We start from the raw sequence: 21,683 nt of genomic DNA on the forward strand, positions 1-21,683 counted from the left end.
TCTTTAAAATGCTCACGACTCACTAAAAACTTAACAGGACTTAGTGTCTACAAGCAAGCCACTCCATGTGAAAAGCTTCTAATCATCCACACTCTGGGGGTAGTTCAGGGGAAAAGTGCCTTGGAGGCTCTCCAAGGAAGGCCCATGGTTTGGCACAAGGTGGAGAGAGTTATTAAATAAAGAAGGAAGTGTGGACTAAAATGACCGAGTGGGTGTCAGAATGCTTTCTTTGTGACTGGTTGTCTCCATGTTGTCTTCTAGGCACAACCTGAATCTATTAAACCCATAATCTGGCAAAATATTAGGGTTCAGTGAATGCCCATGGGGCCTGTGTGTGCACACATATATACTCACAATGTAGAGATGAGGCTGATTTATATTAAAGAATATTAGAGAATCTCAGAATCTAGAGACCACAGAAGTCACCTGCTTCAACCTTCTGGCCCTCCACTCAACAGGAAAAATCCTCCTTCTGACAAGCAGCAAGTTCAGTTTCAGCACGCTCAGGATGTCACAGGTTGCCCCTGTGATCCATTTGTATTGGGCTGTGACCAGGTGACTGGCCTGGGTTGAATCCTTCCCCTCTTCGCCCCAGACCTGAGGGCCTGATATTACGCTGACTAGTGTTTGCTATTTTTCACAGTGCTCCTGGAAGCCTGACTTTGGAGATTTGAAAGGAACAGATATACCATCCAGTTCACGCCAGCCTCCAACTGACTCTTGAATGCCCTCTACAGCATCATTTCCAAGGAATCCAGAGATGTTAGATCCAGTTACTTATTTATCTATCTGCACGTGGACAAACTGCAGGTAAGCACTTGTAGGTTTCTATATGAAAGTGATAAAGCTCTCTGGATTGGAACCTGGAGATGTGAGTTTCCATCTCAGAGCTATCACCAACTAGCTTGGTGACCACAAGTCAATCATTTAACAGTTTTGGGCCTCAGTTTCCTCACATGTAAAACACAAAGTTTGTACTGCATAATTCCCAGGGTCCTTCTATGATCGAATTCACCTTTTGGTAACTTCCCCTACCTTTTCCGATTGGAAGCTCATGTCCTTTTGCGCCAGCTCTGAGCCAGCCCAGGTCCCAGCATGCTCAGGACAGGCTGCCCATGGCCTCACAGATGCCATCACCATCCGAGCCAGTAGATGGTGTTGTGTGTGAGCCAGCTTTCCCCTAAGTATCTCGAGAAGAGTGAAAACAACGAATGGCCAGTATACAAAGCACACATTACCACGAAACTCAACACAAGAGTCTAAGCTAGAACTGCACGCTTGATGGTGTTTATATTTCAAAGCCCTCTGCCCACATTGCCCCAGTCTTAGAATTAGATAACCTCCAATTCTCCGGGTGTAATGATTACCATACTATAATTCCAAGTCAAAAGTGTATGCTATTTTGAATTCTAGACTCCCAATCTGTTGCCTAGTATAAATATTATACTATGTAATGTGTAAATATTAAAATGTAACTTTAACAAGTTGAGTCACAGTCATTGGAATTCAGCCAAGACTCTCACACTTTTTCATTATTTCCAAAGAAAGACCAATTTAAGAAATGCAAACTGGTTCCAATTCACTTCAAATTTTGGCTGAACGTCAAAGAAATTTTAATGAAATTCTGCTTAAGCATTAAACGTGAAGGTATTTATATGATTATTAAGTTAGTATTCAAGTTAAATAGAAATTAGGTTTTGGTCTCTCACTACTGGGTTCATAGGCCATTGAAACCCAAAATGATGTTTGCATTTCAATGAAATCTCCCATCTCACTGAGGCAGGCTTTTCCATAGACACAAAGACACAACATTATTATCTGTGCTTTATCTGCTCCTTTTCTGCAGCAGGGGCAAGGCTGTGCCGTGGCGCCCTGGTGACCTTGCAAGTAGGCAGAGGCTTGAGCCACAGTTAATCTTAGTCTTGGCAGAATGTCTTATGATCCTCCTAAAATATGAGAGGACATAGGCCTATGAGGAGCTGCTCTGAGGCCATCTCCCACTTACCTCCTTATCTCCTGTGAGAGACTGTCACAAGACCATTTCTTTTCAGCTCTTGAGTTCTGGCCCATGCTCCCCCCATGTCCCTTTGAATGGAGCAGTAGAGTAAATCAAAATCCCTTAGCTGCAGTCTATAAAGAATTCAGCAACTAGGTAGCCCATGGCTCACTCTGCAGTCATGTAGCTCCTTCTTTCCCTGTTGCCCTTTTTAGTGTGTGGGACGGAAAGGACAGGACTTGGCTCCTTCGGCCCATTCTTTGCACTATGTACATGCGTATTGAACTAGCTAAACTTAAAATTATATTGCTGTATCTTTTACAGTTGAATCAGTCAGGCTTTGGCCTTGCCCTTGTGCTGTATGTGTGCTTGATGACCATACCTATCTTTTTTCCTCTCACCCAAAACTTCCTTAAAGCAATCTTCTGCAAAATTGAGAACTTTTTTTCTCCTTCCTTCATGGGTTAAAGCAGAACATTTCTGAATATAATGTCACTACACATTCTTAGACTTAGAAAGGATTGATTCATACAGGGTGTAGCTTCTATGACAGGTAGTCTTCAGCCAATATAATTGTCTAGAACTCTGAACTCTAACATAGAGAGGAGGGAAAAATCAAGTGTTCTTAGACTGTGGGTCGATTGGGAAGGTGGCAGGATACTACCTCACTCCCCTGGGGTAGAAAGTGAGAGGTGAAAATTCAGAAATACTTGGAAGAAGTGAGAGGCACTGCGACAAGGGGTGAGGAAGAAAGATTATGAAATTCATGCCAAATGGCCTTGGTCTCCTTAGAGAAAGAGAAGATGAATCTGCTAAGGGCTGGAGGAAGACAGGGAGACCTCTATTCAAAGACCAAGGAAAGCTCTAGCATGGCGGCCTGAAGAAGATCTCAAACTAATTCAGAGATTTGCTGAGCAGTGATGAGAGAGGGTCCATAAAGGTTGGCAAGAACAAATATATTCTAGGCTCCAGCAGTTGTTTCTTGTCTTTCTGCCTAGAAACTAGAGTGGAAAAAATAGCTAAGGGAGCAGGCTAGCTGGGGATAGGAATGGTCACAGGATGGACAGGAGAGGTCACGACACTACAAAGTCCATCCTGCTCTGGCAGACACAGGAACAGCTGAAGCAGAGGGAAGTACCCAAGAGAAACTTTCTATACTTTGGCCTACACTGGGTGGAAGAAGGGGTGTAAGGAAGGACAAGCTGTTCCCCACCTTAGAGACATCTGTCACCGGAGCTTGCACCCAGGTGACCTTCACTGTTTCCCACCTGCAAGAATGAAGAAAGTCTTTGAGACAAGAAAGTAGAGAGATATTTCCCCAAATGCCCTATAATTACACTACAAAGCCAAGTATAAATGTTACTCGTTATAGCTCCTCAATCGCCGCTCCCCTCATTTACCCAGAAAATCAAAACCAAGTCACCTCGAAAGGTCCCTGTGCATTTTAAAGCCCAACAAGGTGTTAATACTCTCCTGGGAAATGGCTGCTTATGCGTGTTCTGTAAGAATCCCTCCCCGCCTCCATCGGGAAGCCTCCTAGGCCTGCATCAAAGTCCCTAAGGAATATAAATCATTGGTCACCCCAACTCCCAACAGGGGGCACTCTGTGGGGGCCCAGTGGGATGGGCCCAGCTTCAAGGGAAGCAGAGAAGGCTCAAAACACTGGCCTGTGGACACCAGTTGTAAGAACCAAGGATGTCTGCCTTAAAAAAGAGAAGACTCAGAGCACATATGGGTTGTTTTTCAATCTCTGAAGGGCAGTGTTGGGAAGAGGGAGCTGATTTCCCAGAGGATCTGTAGGAGAAGGGGTACACAGAAGAGGGTTTTCTCCCCCAGAAGGACTCAAGCAGAAGTTTACAGGACTGCTGGGTTGGGTGTTGCTGATTCAAACAATAGGAACAAGAGCCTGATTATCTTGGGAAGGAAGGTTCTATACCTGTGAAAATCTAATTTTCAGATTCTCTAAGGACAGCATGAGCTATCCTCACTGTCAGTATGCAATGGAACTCACGTTCCATAAAAACCTTGCTTTCCCACAATTCCAGGAAGATTTGGTTGCTTGGCCCAGCTCTCTCTCTCTGCCAAGAACTTGGTAAGGAATCATCATTCTTGCAGCTGAGCTGATTCCTTAGCATTTGCTATGCTTCACTCATCAAACTATATATCAATGTGCCTTTTGTCTTAAGAAAATACATAATGGGATTTTAATTCAACTACAAATTTACATATTACCAACTGGAAATTAATTTATTATAAACAATTTGTTTCAATCGACTAATAGGAACAGATTAATGGTGCAATTAATCAAATATTTGACTTTTTAAAGTTTGGATTCATTAAAGTAAACTAACAATTTGCCATTAAAAGCACATAAAGCTGTATCTCAAATTTTTAGGCATGTCTGTTGCTTTTCCAAATAATATTTACTGTTGAAACTACTCTCAGAGGTCAAGTGGATCTGTCTCTTCCTTTACAGATGAGAAAAAACCGTGACCCAGAGAGGTATCACCTCTTATTCCTCCAATCCACCCCCATACTTACACACACACACACACCAACTCTTACCATATACTTATAATTAACATGAGGGCAATTACTATTCTTTAAGAGGTTTCTATTGTCCTTGGATAACTGTTTGAAAACAGGATATATTTTGGGACATGCATATTTTATTTCAATATATCTAACAGGACTATGGTAGTAATAAAATAATTACATTTATATATGGTACAAATGCTCATTCTTATGGGTAATGCCAACACATCAAAAAGAAGTTTGAGTAAAACTGGTATGTTAACATACTAAGACGTGCCTTCTAGAAACTGCCACAGTTCATCCGCCAAGGCAGAATTCAGTTTTCCACTACAGTGCAGCTGTTACATCAATCCAAAGACAGCGCCAAAGTCTCAAAGAAACTGCCACTATATCTTTACAGCAATTGGCATATCATTATCTAGAAGCACTGGGATTCTACTCCTCATGGCATATCTCATAGCTACCTCCTCTTGCTCCTAAGCTTAAACATGGGCATGAGCAGTCTGGCTCCAAAGAGACCATACATTCGCAGCCCCATGAATCTTCCTGTGATGCCAAGCCAAGATATGCAACAAAGGAAGCAAGCTGCTCTCCAAATATGTTTTCCAAATGGCCAAAGAAAGCAGGATGACTGGGGACAACGAAAGGACCTTCCTAATCAGGGTTCTCTCAGGCAAATACTTTAAAAGTGGTCTGCTTCCACTTCACAATTTTTATTCCCTTAGATTATCCACAGTATGACACTGTCGATCAGTTCCACTTTGGGGGGGTATTACATTATTAATCTTTCGAATTGTGGCACGCACGCATTCTCTCTCTCTCTCTCTCTCTCTCTCTCTCTCTATATATATATATATATATGTATATATATATACATATATATATATATATACGTATATACGTATATACGTATATAGATATTATATATATTATATATTATATATATAATATATATATTATGTACATAATAGAAAATCTGCCATTTTAACATTTTAACCATTTTCTAGTGTACAATTCAGTGGCATCAAATACATTCACAATGTTGTGTGGCCATCAGTACTGTGTATTTCCTAACCTCAGCTAACCTCAACTTTCCTGACAGCTTCCTGTCTGGTTTCTGGAAAATGGAGCTTGGCAGCTCAGCATCCTGCCACTTTGGCCTTCCTTCACTGTCTCCTTTCATGACACCTTCCATTCCTTCCACTCCCTGAATGATGAAGTCCCCAAAGCCTTCTTTGTGTTGCTCTTTCTCCAGCAGCATACACTTTCCTTCAGCACCTTGGCCAATCTCAGGGCTTTGAAGAGTAATCTACATAAAAGGTCTCCAAATCTCCAGGCCATGACACCTTATAGCATGTCAAAGAGTGACCTCCAAAAGATACGTCTGAGCCCATGAACATGACCTGATTTGGAAATAGGTTCTTTATGGTGCAGATGTCATCAGTTAAGGAGCTCCAGATGAAATCATCTTGAATTCCGGGTAGGCCCACAATCCAATGACTGCTGTGCTCGGCACAAAAGGGCAGAGGAGACCAGAGACACAGGGGAGGAGACAATGTGAGGAAGGAGGCAGGGATTAGAATAATGTGGCCACAAGCCAAGGAATGCCTGAGGCTACCAGAAACAGGAAAAAACAAGGAATGATTCTCCCCTAGAGCCTTCAGAGGATGTGTGCCCTGCTAACACCTCGATTTTTGACTTTTGGCTTCCAGAACCATGAAAGAAAAAAATATCCGTTGTTTAAGACACTAAGTTTGTGTCCATTTGTTAATGGTGGTCTTAGGAAACTAATAATGCCCTCCATCCCAGAAATCCTAGAGCCTGACTTCCTTTTCCTTTATATCTCTAATTTTTGTCATCTAACCTGCCCCATGGACCACAGAACCTAGCACATAGTAGATGCTCACTTAATATTATTAAAGGAAGGTGGAAGGGCAGGAGTGGGGTGAGAAGAGACCTAAAGCCACATCAGTAGGGGGAAGAGGTTTGGGTGCAGACTGGAAAGCTGATGGCTGTCTGGCTTATCAGTCCTCGTCCCTACTCCTAGCACAAATAACCCATAGACAATAAACCGTACAGAGACGACATTCTAGGATAATAACAGTCCACGATGTCACTCACAAATTAGGAACCGAACAGAGAATAGGGAAAGGAGTTGCCAAAATTGTAGGCTTGTCTAGGGACCGCTGATTTTTTCAAAAGAGTATTTTCTTAGAAATTGAAAAGGGAAACTCATATGTTTAAATGCATATACTTTTTTCTTGGGCTAACATGATAAAATAAAATGAACAGAGCTCATTAATGTAATTCATGCACTTCTGTGTTTTTTTTTTCAGGTTATAACAGCAATAATTACCTCTGAATGGGTTTTCCCTGGGAATTAAATGACTGATGGGGGTTAATGGCCCTTTGGTTTTGCTGTGGGTCATCAGATCCCCTGAGTCTGTCATTAATCCCCACGATATGCCCTGCCGAAACAGGTCATCGGTGATAACAGTCTTTCGTGCTTAAATTGAACTAATGCATTTTACCTTCTCCTTCTAAGTCAGAAAGGCTGAAGGATCCTCTAGCTTTAGGAACAAAGACATTTTTCCGATGGCGGAAAGAAAGCATGATTTTTTTACAGTACATTAATAAGACTAGAGAAATGAAAGAACCTCAAGTCTTTGATGTCCAGTCCAGAAAAAGACCGGACGGGCAGCACTAGGTCACCGGATGACGTGTGTTCTGATTAGTGCAAAGCAAGATGTGACTGATAATGAGGCTGATCCTGGTTCGTGCTCTTTCAGCCTGCAAAGGATGACCACGGGCCTGTTCTTTGAAGTTTTCTTTTGCTCCTTTGACTTCTGGGAGGAGTAGAGGGTCAAAAGTCACCACCACCAAGCCTATCTGTCACTGACAAGATAACAATTCGACAAGACATATTGGTCTCAGGACAGGTCAGTGTGCTCAACCAGCGACAGACAAATCAATCTTGCAACTCGATGCCTAGAGGTCCATATTCACAACTAATGACCAGACCTGACTGCTGGGCTGCCAGCCTCAGTTAGATTTCTCTTCTTTGGAGTAGCTCATTCCTGTGGACAAGCAAAGCCTGCATGGAAAGCAAATCAGTTGGGCAAAGTCAGAGAAGTGGGATCCTAGTTGCAAGGAAATTGCTGGAAGCCTGCAGAGCTGGCTACACCACAAGAGGCACTTTATCTGATTAGCATGCAAAGAGTGAGAACAATGGAGAAAATGGAGCCCATAGAGATTCAAAGTGTTGAGAGTGGTTTTCTTCTGTTCACTTGAATTTTGCTATTGGCAGAGAACTCACTAAATTTAAGACATCCTTGGGCAGTTTTTCTAACTCCATTCTTAAGCGCATCGATGTTTCTGAACACAATTTTAAGATGCAGATAATTTCCAAATATAAAAGGACCGTCATCTCATGGGAGGAAAATGGATATGTGACAGAAATTTTAGTTACCATCTGGATTTTGGTTGCTCTATAGTCTGTCTTTGGGCAGAAGAAATTTTTCTTAAATGGAAAATAATCGTGAATATTATTTTGACATTATAAATTCTATTGACATGTAAGCAAAAAGAAATGTATAAAAAATATATACTAAGTACATTTATTTTGAACAATTTAATTTTCCTTCTGGTCATTATTGCTCTATAAAAAGTATACATACGCATAAAGGGGAAAATGTAAAAATCTGTTGCAACTCCTACTTTTATGATCAGCAAATTAAATACGATATGTGCAGGCTATCTAAAGGTATCCTGATACATGTATAGAAAATAAAATAATGCTGGTAATATGGCAACTTTAAAAGGTGGAAGCGACTTCAGTGCTGATACATCCAGAGAAAGCTTTTTCTTTTAAATCATGTTGGAATCAAATACATTGACAGGTAGCTCATTATAGTTTTGTGTGTATAAGATTTTTGAAAAGCGTAGGTGGTAAAGGAGAGAAGGCCAAAATAAAGAGTGGCTGGCGACAACTTTAGAGGTGGTGATGAGGGGAAGGGTTGCACACCGCAAAACCTCTGTGGATTAAAAAAGCTTAACTTTTAGAAGATGCATTACTAAACACTTCAAAAGTGCCCACTAAATCAGAAAATTTAAAGACTCGGCCCTTTAAAAAAAAGAGCCCATGTTATGTTATTTATCATCAGCTTGCATTGTCTAGAGCTACTGGTTTAGAAACAACTTAAGAATTAAATTAAAAGTGTGGCATTTGTCATACTGCACTTACAAAATCACTAACTAAATATAAAACTGTCAGCTTATCGCAGACCTTCCACCGACCCCGCAGGCTATAAAAGGCACACGTGTCGCTGAATTATGAAATCTCAGGTTAAAAGACACGGGCTTTTCAAAGGAGCTGGGATAGGAGATGCTCACACCTGGGAACCCGTGTCTGCTGTGGCCCTTCTGCCTTGAGGTACTTTGAAAAGCTGCAGCTTCTTCTCCGTTAATGACTGTTACCTACACGGGTCTTCCCTGCAAAGAACTTACCAGTTTATTTTTATTATTTTACTTACCTATATAGTTATAAAACTCTCCTCGCTCTTCAAGTTATTTGAAGTGGTTTTAAACATGTGATTATTTATTCCAGACCAAGTGAAAAAAGACATCTTTATTCAAATGTTTAAGGGGGAAATTATATGTATTACCTAATGGAAGTGATAACACACTTACATAATATGTAATATATAATATGTAATATGTAATATATGATATATAATATGCATATATAATATACACTTACATATATGTCATGTCATATATAATATATATTCCATATATTATGTATAACATTTTATACGTTGTATATTATTTAGCATATGATATATATAATACATTTCATATATATTACCTAATGGAAGCGGTAACACACTTACATAAAACATTAGGACTACAGGAAACCCTCCAATACCTATGTTCTTCCTTCAGTCTGTTTTTACGAACATTAATATGCACTTCCCCTGTGCCAGGCACTCAGCTAGGTAAACAGAATGGGAGGATGCAAAGACGTCATTTCACTTTTTCAAGGCACACCCATTCACATGGATCTTAAGAAAAACAATTTCTTTCAATCTCTAAGCCTCTCAAATGTTTAGAAAACCAAGTCTTTGTGATTCTTCCAATATTAAAGACTATTCATGGTCTTCTGCACAGAAGTCGATTAAAATAACTGGCATTTAGTGTTAAGAGAACACTTCATCTGGTCCCTTCATCTTACATGTGAGAAAACTAAGGGCCAGACATGGGAAGAGATCTACTGTTCTTAATATTACATGGTGCTATCATTATAAGCCATTAGGGCTAATTCAAAAGCTTTTTATTTTTTTAAACCTCCGGGCAGTTCCTACTAGAACCGATGGTTACACACTGCATCTTAATTACTGCCATCAAACTCCTACTTCATCCGTCGCCCCCTTGCCAGGATGCCAACTCACTATGTCCTTAAGGAGTTTACAGTGTAGTTAGAAGGAAGGGTCAACGACAATTGAGCTAACAGACTGTACTGAGTGTGGCTGCCAAACAGTATGCTGAGTGCCAGGACTAAGACAATGAGAATGAGACACAGAGAGGAGAACAGCAAGAACAGGAAAACACCGCCTATGTCACAATTCTGGCACGGGCTGGCCTGGGACTACGTCACCACAGGTCACCAGTAATGGACTTTGTTCTCCACCAAAGGGTTCTGACACTGAAGGCAGAGAACACTGACTTCTGAGATGCCAAGCCCTGCATCAACACAGACACAGCCTGTCTGCTCTGTGCTCCCAGCACCAACCACTGCACCTTCAGAGAGAAGTGCTTGTGATGGTAAATTTTATGTGACAAACTAGCTAGGCAATGGTGCCCAGTTGTCTCTGATGGTATTTTGTATATGTGATTAACACTTACAATCAGTTGACTTTAAGTAATGGAGATCACCCTCCATAATGTGGTTGGGCCTCACCCAATCAATTGAAAACCTTAAGATCAAAGACTGGGGTTCCTGTGAGAAGAAGGAGTTGTGCTTTCATACTGCAACCTAGAAATTGTCACTTTCCAGCCTTAGGACCCAAGACTGGGACATTAAGTCTCATCTGAATTCCCAGCTTGCTGGCCTGCCATACAAATCTCAGACTCACCAGCGCCTACGATTGTATAAACCGACACTGACAGCTTTCAGAAGGGGCCATCTCAGCTGGTGCCTACACCTGCTCTTTATATGTCAGTCCAGCATCCCAACTCACCATAGTTTTTTCGGCTTTGAGAATATATATTTTTAATCACTAAGGAGCTAGATTTCAAGTAAACAACTGGCAATGAATGGTAAAGTAACTAAGGGGGAATTAGAGGTAGATTCCTAGCACTCTCAATGTTTTAACATCACAAAAAGTGGTACAAGTTGTGTAAAATGGACTCGAGCAAATAAGATAAACCTCCATATCAACATTTACTTGTTTATTTTCTGTCTCTCCTACTAGAACATAAGCTCTGGGTGGGTGGCAATTTTATTCCATTCACTAATATGTTCCCAGCACCTAGAAGAGTGCCTGGCACATAGTAGGTGTTCAATAAATGAAATGAATACATGAATAGATGACCTGAACACATACTATTTTTTAAAGAAGCTCAGCACCCATAGCTAAAGGGCTCCTCTGTGGTTTCTTCTTGTCAGTTGAGTTGTATGCTCACCACGAGGAAATTCTGTTTGTTCTCAAACTTGTTTATGGCAGTCGTAGTTGTTGTTATGACTACATAATATAAGTATTATATAAAAATAAATATAATATACAATAAAAATAAATGTTAGAAAAACTGATTAAATATGAGTGGAAAAACAGAGTAATTGTTAAAATCTAAGCTGAATGTTTGGAGAAAAGGTATAGATTAGACAACAGCCAAAGATTCAAGAAAAAAAAAAGAAGTAAAAATCCAGAAGACTTCAGGATGAGATGATTTCCTCAGCGCCTCTAAGCTCTTGTTCCACTTTAAAGAAATAAACTGAAAATGGATTATGGCTGTGCATTATGCAAGAGAGTCAACATGAAACTCTAGTCAGCCATCCAATACTTTAAAAAGATCATCAAAAATTGCCCAATGGATATGTATTTTATATACATTAAGTTAAAATAAAATGTTTAGATATTATAATTTTTTGATAATTCCCTGCTTTAACTGATGTTTTGATTAGTAAACCAACTACTGTTCCCAATCTCATCCAACAAGAGGGCTCTGCTCTAACATAGGTACCATAATTAAGAAAGCCTATGTCCTGAGCTCCTCCATCACTTCTGCTGTAGCCACCAGACCAGGAAAGCTCCCAGAGATCATCTCTTCTGAACTCATACACTCGTTTGCTTCATAAGCTTTTACTGCCTTGGACGCCTTTCCCTAAAGTGTTTTCTATCATTACTTTGCTCTCTGAGAGTGCTGTTAGGGGTGCGAATACTCACTGATATCACCAACAGAGGGCAGACCAGGAAAGAGAAGAATTGAAAACCACCCATCCATCCAGTACAGTATGAGTTGGCAGTTCTGAGCAAAGGTTTCTGTGAAATGAGTGGTTACTACATTTGGGTAAAATTTGGAAGCTAAGCAAGCACTGTTTTTCCTTTGGGGACAACAGAGTTTTGAAACCTCCTTGAGGAAAAAAAAGAAAATAAGAGCCCCAATAGGGGTCAAGTATCTAAGACCAGGTAGGGACGTATAAATTGACTTGCTCAAAATCACAAAGCATGATCAGAATCTTAGCAAGACTAGAATCCAACTCTCCCAATGTGGACTTCTTTTCCAGAGTAAAGCCACTGTAAGTCACAGCCAAAAACTAGGCATAAATGAGGAGATGGCTATATTTTTTATTGAGCCCATAGGGCATAGTGAGCGATTCAGAAATTAATCTGGTGAAACAAAAAGCAGAGATTTCTAATTTCAGTGTCTCCTAAATGAATGAGTTAACATCAATTTTTCAAGGATCCTGGACTTATGTTTTTGGGGAGCTCTAAGGTATAGCCCATAAACAAAAATGGCATGATGGGGAAGAATTCTTGGAAAAATGAGAACAATCTACTACAAGCCCAACTCTTCTGCCACCTAGTTCATTCCTTCCACGTTCGCTAGCCACAAACCACCAAGTATAGATTTCTTAAGAAAATCATTTACTAGACCACTGAGTAGGAATGAGAGACAAGTCTTACTTTACACAACCAATACACCATCACGCCCCCTAAAAAATAAATTAAAAAGTTAAGCCCTTTAACTCCTGTCTTGGTGATAGTTCTGCCTAGAGTAAATTCCAGGCTTTGACAATGACAACTACATCTGCACACTCATGTTAGTGGCATACTGAGGACTTCATCCTCCCAAGCTAAGCACAAAAGGGTCTGCATCAAGCTGGTAATTACTGTCACTCCCAAATGATAAACTTCTCATCACACTGAGGAAAATGCTTTGTCAGGACAATAATCCCAATTAAGAATTTCTTGGCAAAGTCACTAGAGCAAACAAAATTGTGCTGGTAGATAACACAGAACTCAGAAAACCACATAGCCAAGTGTGAAATAGCAGTCAGCAAGACGGCCCCTTGGGAAAGTCACCCACAGAGGTAAGATGACAAAAAGAGTGGTGTTAAATATTTAGGAACATATCTTCCCCTTGATGTCTCTATGTAGCTTGCGCAACAGTGAGCTCAGATACACAGAATACGATAATCTTCCCCATGTGGTTGTTTACAGAATGTACATGTGGAATATACTGTTATAATCAATACAGAGAAGTCTTAGATTAAAAGCATTTCCTCTTCCACCAGTCTCTCATCCGCTGACCACCCTACCACCTTTTAGAAGAATAACAAACAAAATTCATTTTTTTTCTCTCAATCGATTTGTCAAGAGGTCTGCTAAAGAGTATGCACACCAAAGACATTGGAGCTGTCTGTTTATATAATGCAACCTCAATGTTTGGCCATATATTTGGTTAAAAGTCTTTGTTCCAGTTCTGCTCCCACATATGGCACCCTCCATTCCAGGCTCTGCTTTGCTGACAATAGCACCTGAGCCACGTGCGAGAAAGTCTGCAGCCCTAGGATAACAGAGGTCAGAAGGAATTCCTGGAGGACACATTATAGGGTCTTTCTGAAAGCCAGAAGGGATTGTATGGAGAGCTATTTGTGGAATCCTCCAAAACTCCCAGCTTGAGAGATTTTGAAGAGGAATAAGAGGCCATGGTGAAGGAAAATAGAATAGAAGAAGCTGAAGAAGAAACAGGAAGAAAGCAATATTTATCTCAATCTCCCCAGATTCCTTGGGTATGCCCACTTAACAGTTTTGTCCTCTGAACAATTGGGGCCATAACCACATTTGGAGCATGGGTAGCTCTTTCATCGTGATGGGTTGTCTGGCGGTGAGTGGGTCCACAGTCAGAAGCAAGACACAAGGTACTACAAACTATTTCAGTTCCAAAAGTCTTGCTCAATAGGCATCCATTTTGGCTAGATATTTCTTCTTCTGTAAAACTTGCATACGATTTCCAATAGCAGAATCTACTTGTTAGGTCAATTTGTTTTCTTCATTAAGAAAATTATAACCATGCCTAAATAAACCCTCACAGCTAAAATGAGGCCCTCTTGTAAAATCTACCTTGTACCCATTTCTGCTGTATGTTGCCATACCAGAAAAGATTTATAAAGGAATGAAATGGTACGATTTTTTTAAATGAGATTCATTTGATCTCAAAGATTATAAGCTTCAATTGTCCCCTAGGAAAGAAAATGAGTTTTGTTTAATGATTCAGATATTTAGAATTTTTATAAGAAGTAGTTATAAGAAGAACCGAATTCAAGTTATAAAAAACATTCAGATTCTTCTAATAATATAAACTATAAATAAACATATTACATATCAGCATATCTATCTTCCTCTCTATATATTGGGGGAGGGGAGAGAAGAAAGTTCATTGCGTATAATCTCACTAGATGTCACCTCTCTTTAGCTTATCATGTTCTCCCTGCCATAAGATAACTTTTAATGGAAAGCAACGTTTTGAAATTCAAAAGTTTATATCATAATTCAGAGGAACTTTGTTGAATCTCTTCTGGCAGCTAATCTTTCTAGTAACCAAATATTATGGCATCTTGGGGATAGATATTTTGTATTTGGTTCTTACAAGCTGAGTTTATCAAAAAGGTATAATATGCAAGAAAGATTTTACAAGGAGTAAATATAAGGTCACTGTGGATTATATCGACATTTAAAAAAACGGAACCGACTTTAAAAATGTTGTCCTTTTAGTTTAAATTTTTGAAAACCATGTCTTATTTATTATATCCTCTACCGACTTGCCCACAAGATGCCAAAACAACCTCAAAGTGGACTAAGAGTTAGAAAAGGCACACTGGCACAGTAATATTTGTCAACAATTAATTTTCATGCACAAGGTAGAGCAAAGGGAATTCATGGAACTCTTGAGTTGCAATAGAGTCTCTGCGATTACAAGGTCCCTACTCTTCCCTGGGCTCCTTCCATTTCTAATAGTTAAAGAAGTCAGATCCCCAGAGAAGTTCAATGAGCTTCCAGAGATCATGCAGCCAGTAGGCGGTAGAAGGATTAGAGCCCTGGTCTCCTAACATGGCCCAAAGTGGTTCATCTAAATAATTAGCATAACCAGTGAGAGACACAAAACAGAATTTCAGTTAGACACCTGGGAAAGTGATGACCTTGTCCCCTCTTTGGACAGATGAGGGAGAGAAGAACAAGGCAAGCATGACACTTTCTGTTTGTGCACTTGGGTGACCATAAATGAGTTAACACAGGCAGACAGTAGACTCTTAGTCTGGGTCCTACAATGCCAAACATCTGGACGAAAATTGAAAATTTTAGTCAAAACCCCAGATATTTACAAATACATGTTTTCATCTAAATATCGGATTGTGCATAGACAGAGGCTTAATGTAGGTAAGTGGAAAACAGAAAATCGCAAATCTCTATGATTGGGTGAATTATTGCCTTTCGTTGGAGAGGGGGGCAAGGGTGGTATGTTGAGTATGCATGAGGCATTTTGCGACGTTTGCTGTGATGGGTATTTTTAAACTCTTTCCAGCCATACATAGAATGCAGAAATTAACACAAGAATGTCTTAATTGGGCCTATTTTATATACAAAAGAATAATGGGCTAAATGGGTTGGAATGAATGCCATATTTATCCTTTAAGGGAGGAAAGACACGATGATTCGCAGGCGGCAAAGCCAAGCGCATCGAGCCTTCTCACGAGTAGAATAAATATATCTCCTTTCATAATATTCTGCCTTCTAGTCCTTAAAGGCCCCCTAAAGGCACAAATAGAAAAGAGATGGGAAAATCAGAGATGATTCATTTTAATTTCACATACAGTAATTTTCTTTTAGGGATTATGATGCAGAGCCACATTAACGGTTTGACAACTCTGTCTAAACTTCAAAACACCCAGAATGACGCTGTCGATGTAAAGTTCCATTATAACTCTTCCCAACTTATCACACACCTTCTCTGTGCAAGGCAGCAGGAACGAAAAGACTCAACAACACTGCATGAGCTAAGGAACATTTGTCCTTGGCTTTCTGAGAACATTCTTGCATTTCATGACTCTGTGTACTGTGCATTTACACTCTTAACCAAAAATTAGCTTGAATTCCTTCCAAGTGAAAAAGACAAGAGGAAGAGGCAGGCACGAATTGTGCTGGGTGGCAAAGGTCATATAATCTTGCTGCGGATACTCGAAAGTGATGACAAAATTTTTAAGCTGAGAGAAAAATTATTTGAGTTTGCAGAAAAGGACTTTCATTTTAGGAATAAAAAAAAAAAGTTTGGGGAAAAATGATGCATAGAATCATTCGTTCACAAAAACTGATTAGTCCTTTATCTTTGCCTAGAAAGAAAGCTGAGAGTGAACTTCTATAAATAACAAAAGAAAGACATGCAAGAAGTAGCCTGCTACAGATATCAGGACTCTGCTGCATCTGTAGATTAGTTCCCACAGGTCATGCTGGTTAGGATGGGGCAAAAGTGTTCACCCTGTCGAGCAGGGATCATTCCTCAGAGTGGCTGAAAACTGAAACACCTTATCTCATTTCTTTAATCTGGCCCCTAGCATTAGATCCACACACTGCATTCACAGACACTGCTCTCCGACAAAAGGACAATTCAGCTTTTTATCTAATTCTACAATAACGCCCAGGATTTCAGAAAGGTGTAGCAAGCTAAAAGCAAAGAAAACAGAGCTTGTAAGTTGCACAGGTGTGTGTGACAACTGTGTTCTTGTGAAAGTTATGTCTAAATGGAATTATCACCAGTCGATTGCCGCTTTCTCATTACCTATCATTTTAAAATGGTTTGTCTTCATTTCCAATTGATCACCAATTGATAGTTTATCCTAACGATTCAGCTCCCTGTCTCTGATGGCCCTCAGCCTCTCCATTAAGTCGTTAATGAGCTGCCAACTCTTTATATATCTTACTTAAAGAAATGTGCTCAGATTTTCTTATGTCAAGTTTTTCCTAAGCTGGATATATGGTTGTTATTAATTTAATGAATTGGTGCCAAAGCACCAGACTAGGTTTTCTAGGAATACACAAATGAATGAGACATAAATCACTCTGATTCAGGCCTAAGTACAGAAAAGAAGTACAAAATACGGCAGGAATGTGGCAGACAAAGGTTTTACCTTTGACTAGAAGATCCGGAAAAGTTTCTCCGAAGAAATGAGGGCTTGAGGCAGATCCTGACAGATTAGTTAAGGTATAGGAAGCAGGGGAAGGCATTTAAGAGAAAGGGAACAGCCCGGGTGAAAACAGGAGACCAGAACACAGAGTTCCTGAGGGTGTATGAGGGGAGACAAAGCTGAGGGCCAAATTGCGGTGGGGCTTAAATTCCAAGCCCAAACATCTGACCTTGATTTTGAATGGGATAGAGAGGGGCAGAAGGCTGCTGAACTCTTACAGGCAGATGGCAAAGCTGGAGTACACCTCTAAACGTCTCCATTCCCACTGTGCTCTGGGTATTTCTATTGTAAAGGGCTTAGGGTGAAGGGTCTCTTTTGCCCAGTCAAATAAGGTCAACCCTTAGATAAGCAATTTCGTTTTCATTTTCAGCAATTCTTTCCTGAACGGCATCTGTATCCATTTAATATTCTTTACACCCATCCCCTCACAAATCCTGCATCCCAGAGCATAACGAGAGATACATTTCTTAAGGCGATTCTCACCAAAACCTCTCTATGGATGCCTTCAAGATTTTGCACCTGCAATTGGCTAATTGCCAGCACAATAGGCCACTTGAGCCTTCAAAATTAAGGACTTAACGATAAGTGGGGAACTGCAATGATAAATGAAAGGCTGAATTCACACTTCTGATTTCTATAGCCTCATATATTAGGGGGTGAAAATGAAGGCAGGCCATAATGAAGTCTACAAATGATCCTTGTGGTCACCACTGAGTCTCCTAGAAAGAGCCTCTCCGATTTAGAAACTAGAGTGAAAGACCGCCTGAAAATCTGCAATGTGATTTATTATTATAGCCTCAAAAGGCAGCTTTGACACAAATACGGTGATTATTTTGTAATGTCGGTGGCATATCAACCCCCTCCTCTTACTCTCCCCCTCCTTTACAAGGGCCAAGTTAAAATGAACAAGGAAAAAAAAAAGGATCATGAAGGTCACATTTTCTAGGGCCTCAAACCACTTGGGAATTTTCACTGACAGGCTCACGTTGCTTATCTCCTCTTACTAAACAGAAAAACCACCTCATAGCAAATGCCTGGTTCTAGCTCCTTCTTGTCACCCAGTTGCCATAGGGAAAATATCAACTCACAAATACAGCTTGTATTTTATTTATTCATTCATTCATTTATTTGTTTGTTTGTCTATTTGTTTGTTTGTTTATGTATTTATTTTAGCGAGGCAACCCTTGGTTGACCTCACAGATTGCAAGGACCTTGTCAGCTTGCAATTCCTTATCTTTTATTTTTTATTTTTTTACGCCTACAGCACCTAGTCTTCCTAGGTGGTCTCCCATTCAAGTACAAACCAGGCCCAACCCTGCTTAGTTTCCAAGATCAGATGGAATCTGGCTTGTTCAGGGTGGCATGGCTGTAGACAAATACAGCTTTTAAAAAAGCCACAAACCCAGGACAAGTCTGATGACCATATCTCCCTCTCAGTTTGAAAATTTTTAGGAAGGTTTTTCCTACATGTGCAGGGTCTGTCTCTAGAAGTACCCATCTGCTAATATGGCGGCATGTACTTTTCACTTTGTCAAGAACAGAAGCAGCAGCAGGTAGAAACTAATGTACTAGCAAAGTAGTGTGTATTCAATAGCTTTGGTAGAAAATTTGCTTCATCTTATTGGGGCATCCTAGGAGGAATTACAAAGACTATATCTTACAAAAACAGTGCACAAGGAGAGAGGGTTTTGTTAATAGCAGTTTCAGGCATATGAACCAAGGGGGAAATATCTCCATGGATGAGAAATCTCTTTAGACAGGTCTGGTCAGATATGTAGACTGAAGCTTAGGAAAATGTCTCTATTGTTATAACTATAAAAGATATCTGTGTACCTTACCACAGAACTTATATCAACTTCCGAATAGTTTTGCAGTCATAAAAATGAGCCAGTACATAATTTTCTACAGCAGAGGGGGCTTCCATGTGTCAGCTAAGAAATTAAATGCCAATATATTTAAATGACATAAAGTGCCTGATTAATAACACAGAAAAATAAATCCCAGAACAAAAGGCCTGCAAAGCTAATCCCTATTCACACACACTGTTATCAAGAAATAAGTATTTAAGGCTTACTGGGAGATAAATGCTTAGTGGAGAGTTCACCAATGTAAAAGGTATGACCCCTGATCTCAAGATGATAATTATTTGGAGAAATAAGACCTATTGACACGTAAGGATAATTAACCAAATTAGACACTCCCTGACAACTACCAAATGAGTGGTATGGATTATAACTAGTAGAGGGCTCAGAGAAGGGAAAATCCTTGAAGACTGGAGTGGGCAAGCAAGGCTCCATGGAGGAGTTGAAACCAGAGCCTTGCAAAATGGGGAGAGTGCCAAAGAGAGCCCAGGGCATGGAAACAACACATGACTCAGGGGCTAGGAGCGCACCCAGTCCACACAGAGGACAGCGAGTGTCCCAGCCTGTCTGAAAAAAAAGCAAATTTACAGGAAACAAAGGCAGATGAATACGGGAAAGTAGTTTGGGGACATCGAGGAAGAGATGGTATGCAGGCCGAAGGCTTAGATTTTATCAGATGGCCTAGGCAAGAAGTGATCTTTGCCAAAGACTGCTTTTAACTGAGCTGGGAATAGGATGCAAAATTGATTAAAGGGAAGTGGCTACAAATAGGAAAAAAAACTGCAAATGTCTCTGGTCACTGCGACACATTGGTGGGAGATATCAAATAACAAGTGAAAGGTCAGGTGATAAAATGGCGAGGTAAGAAACGTCTGAGTTTCATAAGTTTCAGATCTGAACTAGCAAATCATTGTTAACTCGCTTTTTCTTCGTATAGAAACTATCTCCCAAGGTGCTTAAAGTACTTTGGAGAAAATATTTCACTAAACCTGCAGGAATGGAAGTGTTAATGGGAAGATGAAGATGGAGGGGCATTTCAGCCAGTCCTTTACAAGTGAAGAAACTGAAGCACACGAAGGTGAATCATATGTGTGGTAGGCTGAATAATGTCGCCCTAAAGACACCCACATCCTAATCCCTCGACTCTATGAGTATGTTACCTTATGTGGCAAAAAGGACTTTGCAGAGGTGATTGAGTTATGGATCTTGATGTGAGAAAATGATCCTGGATTATCCAGGTGGGACAGATCTTATCACAGGGGTTCTTATAAGCAGGAGGCAGAGGAGTCAGAGAAGGAGATGAGGTGAGGGGGACAATGGAAGCAGAGGTCAGAGTACTATGAGACTAACAGCCAAGAAATGCAGGCAGCCTTTAGAAACTGCAAAGGCAAGAAAAGCCATTCTCTTGTAGGGCCTCCAGGAAGAATGCAGCTAGCCCTGCTGACTTATTTTAGACTTCTGATCTCCAGAACTACATGATAACAGATTCGTGTTGTCCTGAGCCATAATGTGTTACAGCAGCTTTAGGAAACTAATACGGCATATGTATATACATACATACTCATTTTCCCAGACTTGTCATGTTAACCATTAGACAAGTCAACCATTAGACCATACTACCTGAATTTTGTATTTAACTTTGACAAACCGCAGCCAAGACAGCAAGACACTGAGAACCACCTAGAAGCAGCAGGCAGTGAGCCAGCTTCTCCCAAGACAGAAACTTCCCAAATCCAAATGCCTTCCTGGAAGTGTCGCCCTCCAAGGCATGGTGTTCACAAAATCACAACACTCTCAGAGCATCAGTTGCTATCGGTTTTAATAAATTTGCAACCTACATCACAAGAATGCACCACAGAATACGCTCCACTGCCTGACACAAGAACACTTACCCAGTGCCTTCCCTACTTGACAATATACTTGACCCTGAATGTCCGAGCTCCAACTTTCTGTCTAATCAAAGTCACATTATATAGTTCATAAATAGGCCCATTTCCTATATTCTCACCGAGAACACTAGGAAGACAGGATAATATCTGGAAAACACCAAGCTGAGTAACAAGAATTACAAAACATTAATTTAATAAGTTATCATTCTCAATGATCACTAATACAATTCATTCAGAATGTCATTTCCTCCTTAACTTTATTTCCCACTTAACAAGTTCCCTGAATCATCTTTTAAGGGGAATTTATTGTTTATGTGGAGAAATAAAATATAGGAAAAACATATTTTATTCTAACTCAACACAGTGGACTTTGCAAAGGCTGATAATGACCAGTCAAGGTCAGTGTTACAATGTATGGAGGTAATATGATGCCATTTCCCAAATGCCAGGTTGTAGGAGCACCCAACATGTCATTTTAGCCGTTCGAAATGCAGTGGGAATGGCAGCAAGTCGCTTGGGGGCATAGGTCCCCAGCTGACCCTATATATCACTCATCATGCAGACTAAGAAAGAGAAAACTATACACCTTTCATGTTTAATACCATGGCTCCCTCAAAATGAAAGGGGAAAGACAAAGAAAAGCAAAGTACAACTTAATC

The 21,683-nt window shown here is 40.2% G+C and overlaps 1 protein-coding gene and 1 pseudogene across 4 annotated transcripts in view; both read right to left on the bottom strand.

Annotated features, from left to right (window-relative positions):
• The window catches only part of AFF2 (AF4/FMR2 family member 2), a 449,558-nt gene that overhangs the window by 325,148 nt on the left and 102,727 nt on the right, over positions 1-21,683 (bottom strand). The gene's annotated exons all lie outside the window — the stretch shown is intronic.
• Positions 18,529-18,647, bottom strand: LOC111734074 (annotated as a pseudogene).

This window comes from Pteropus vampyrus, unplaced genomic scaffold, assembly GCF_000151845.1.
Source record: "Pteropus vampyrus isolate Shadow unplaced genomic scaffold, Pvam_2.0 Scaffold750, whole genome shotgun sequence".
NCBI lineage: Eukaryota > Metazoa > Chordata > Mammalia > Chiroptera > Pteropodidae > Pteropus > Pteropus vampyrus.